Source organism: Chanodichthys erythropterus, chromosome 17 (assembly GCF_024489055.1).
Source record: "Chanodichthys erythropterus isolate Z2021 chromosome 17, ASM2448905v1, whole genome shotgun sequence".
NCBI lineage: Eukaryota > Metazoa > Chordata > Actinopteri > Cypriniformes > Xenocyprididae > Chanodichthys > Chanodichthys erythropterus.
In genome coordinates this window covers 22912892-22916041 of record NC_090237.1, presented here as the reverse complement: position 1 = coordinate 22916041, position 3150 = coordinate 22912892, and the positions used below count along the sequence as shown (strand labels likewise).

Here is a 3150-nt window from a genome sequence, read left to right as displayed (position 1 = left end):
TGTTAATAGCTTAATCATATACACAATCACGTTAAGATATATATATATAGCCTATGTGTGTATTAAAATCCCCTTGTAACCTTTTAATATTTTAAAAGTTCATAAATTTGTTTTATGTCTTAAATGATTAACTGAATATAAATTGAACACAACAAAGCTTAAACACTAAAATCGATAAACATTTATTAATTTGTCATAAAATATTTTACTTAAGCATTTCAGAATGAATCATTGTTTTTCATAATATATAATACGCATTACACGGTTGTACACTAGAATGCATGAATTAAACACATTCAGATCCATCAAACCCAAAAACAAAAGATATTTATTTAATTTTAATAAAATGTACTAAAATGTGAGAGCAAAAGCATTATATAGCCACTAGCTGTGCTTTGCTCTAAAAAAATACAAAATCAAACCAAATTGAGTGTAGATTGAACAGCAGGTACATGATGACAAATTAAATCTAAAAAAATAAACTTTTTTTGTAAAATGTCCATATCATCCTTAATTTGAAAGCAAAACACTAAAGGCTCTTTGGCCAGTTGTCTGTCATCATCTGTTTCAGCCTGTGAAAGTTCTTGTTCCTGGTCTTTTTCTTTCAATATCAGAAAGCACAGCTCTTCCACTAAACCCGTAAAGACCTTTGATTGTTGTGCAGCGCAGAAGTCTTCTGTGATCCGTGGTTCCTTCATGAGAGAAGGGTATAAACAAATGGGATGAGATGTTAAAAGTGTATTTAACAACACTTTGTGTTGTAGTCAGGATGCAGCACAGCATGTATAATAAAGTTTTGACATTCTGTTTTTCTCATGTTTATATATTGAAGACTTAAATCATACTCTGTCACCAATGAAATTAATCAGTTATGTTCAGTATAATTTTTTTTTTTTTTTTTTTTTTAAAAGGCAAGCAATTCACATGGCTTTTCACGCTACATTTAACCCCGGGTTATCGTCGTCCTAAACACCACTTTTAACCGTGGGTAAAGTAACGCTCCACATATTGCTTGTATATTTACATGCTTTTGACAGTCACAGAAACACTGTGCATTGTATATAAATAGAAAATTCAGCATTGGAAAGAAAAAAAAAAACAAATGCTGACAGAAAAATGCAACAATTGCAGAGCAGAAAATACTGTTTAATTCTTTTATAGTCTGAAATGTTCATTCAGGATAAACTTGATCTATATGTAATGAGGAAGTTGACTATATGTAATGAGGATGTGCAATGCCTAAGCATTTATGAAAACATATTGTGTGCTTTGTTCATCCAATCAGTGACACTGACACTGCAAATAAGGATGTTAACCAGGGTTTAGTAATGTACAGTGCATATGAATACTCAGGATTAATTGTTAACCTCAGGTAAATGATGATCAGTGTGAAACGTGAATCAAGATAACCCAGGATTCTGTTTACCTGGGGTTAACAATCACCCAGGGTTAACTATTTAAAGTATGAAAAGCCCTCATATATGTTTTTCATTCTAATGAAAAGAGAAGTTCATACATTTTTAAAAACTTTTAACTTTTCCTTTTTTTTTGCTTACCATTAACATGAAGATCCCACACAGCCGGTCAACTGTTTCTAAAACAATAGAATATTATTAAGTTATTCCTGAAAAGATGTGACAGATATAACACACCATCTGTATAAGTAGCTTATGTGTTTATGAAAGTCTTATAAAACTAACCTTGTTTTTGATCAGCTTATCTTGTTCTGGGGTGATTCTGCTTGTCAATTTACTGCATTGCAAAATCAAAGAAAAACTTAGATATATAACCATAAAAATTGCATAAAAGAAACAAGTTTCATTCTTCTAAAGTCAAAATTACTACTTACTTCATTGCAAAAACAACATTTTAAATTCAGAATACAAAAGAAACGTTCATACCTCCATGAACGACAGTTTTTTTTAAGTGAATTTGAAGCTGTGCATTCAACCTGTGCCGTCTGGTCGGTTTAAGAGCACTGGGCAGTGGAAGTTGTTGCAGCACGTTTTGCATCGCTGTAAATGAAGTAAAGCGGAGCATCTCCCGATACTAATATGCCTCTAAAATCCACAAAAACACTGATCAGTATTGTAAAATGTAACCAATTAAATAAAATACAGTACCAACAACAAGTAAAATAACAAACCATGAATATGTAAACACCCAGGTGAAAAAATACTATAGTAAATACTATAGTGTTTTTGAACCATACTGTATTTACAACACTAATGAATGCTACATAATACTATAATATTAACTATAGTGAACTGATAAACTAGTATAAATAGTATACTTTAGTTTTTACTACAGTAAACTGTAGTGTATATTGTAGTATAATATACCCTAAAATTGTAGAAAACTTAGTACAATATTGGGTAAAGTAATTTGTTTATATTATTATAGCTGCCATATTATCACAGCAACTATAGAATTACCACAATAAATTAATTCAAGTATTTATAGTACTATAGTATGGTTCAAAAACACTATAGTATTTACTATAAATTACTATAGTATTTATTCACCTGGGCGCAAGCAACGTGAGACGATTTGTAAAATATCAAAAGACGTGATAAAGTGACTTTGAAGCCCATTTACAAAATATCTGAGTCATGTTAAGTGTTAACGATCGAATAAATACACAACACATAAACGTGATCGATTAAAAGCACAACACAAAGAAACTTTTTACCGTGTTCGCTTCTTCCGCCATGATTGTTTGCTTGTTTGTCGTCAACTCCGCCCACATCCAACGTGAGACTATTACTCCGCCCACTTCCGCCCTCAGGCTGTTAGTCTGGCGCTGTCGTCCTCAGACTGTCATGACGTATGGTTCTGCGGTTCTGCAGTTGGTTATTATTGCATAATATGGACCTATGTAAAATACGGGACAAATCGCGTCCCGTATTGATTTGATACGGGACGCGTCATTTTGGCTGTAAATACGGGACGATTCCGTATTTCACGGGACGGGTGGCAACCCTACCTGGAGGACCACTGAAGCCCCCTGGTTGAGAACCACTGCTCTAGCATTATTTGTGGCAGATGTAGATGGAAAAAACCTATATAAACATATGTTTCAATATAGGTTTTGATTTACGATTTTAATATGTGTGACATATATAAAATTGGCCGTTTTCCTATATTATA

The 3150-nt window shown here is 32.7% G+C and overlaps 1 long non-coding RNA gene across 1 annotated transcript; it reads right to left on the bottom strand.

The window, feature by feature from the left end:
- Window positions 1-384: 384 nt before the first annotated feature.
- On the bottom strand, window positions 385-2853 carry LOC137005114 (uncharacterized). Its single transcript, XR_010892209.1, has 5 exons — window positions 2693-2853; window positions 1902-2060; window positions 1701-1752; window positions 1557-1594; window positions 385-692 (listed from the first exon to the last, which is right to left on the bottom strand). It is a non-coding gene; the product is annotated as an uncharacterized lncRNA (long non-coding RNA).
- Window positions 2854-3150: the final 297 nt, after the last annotated feature.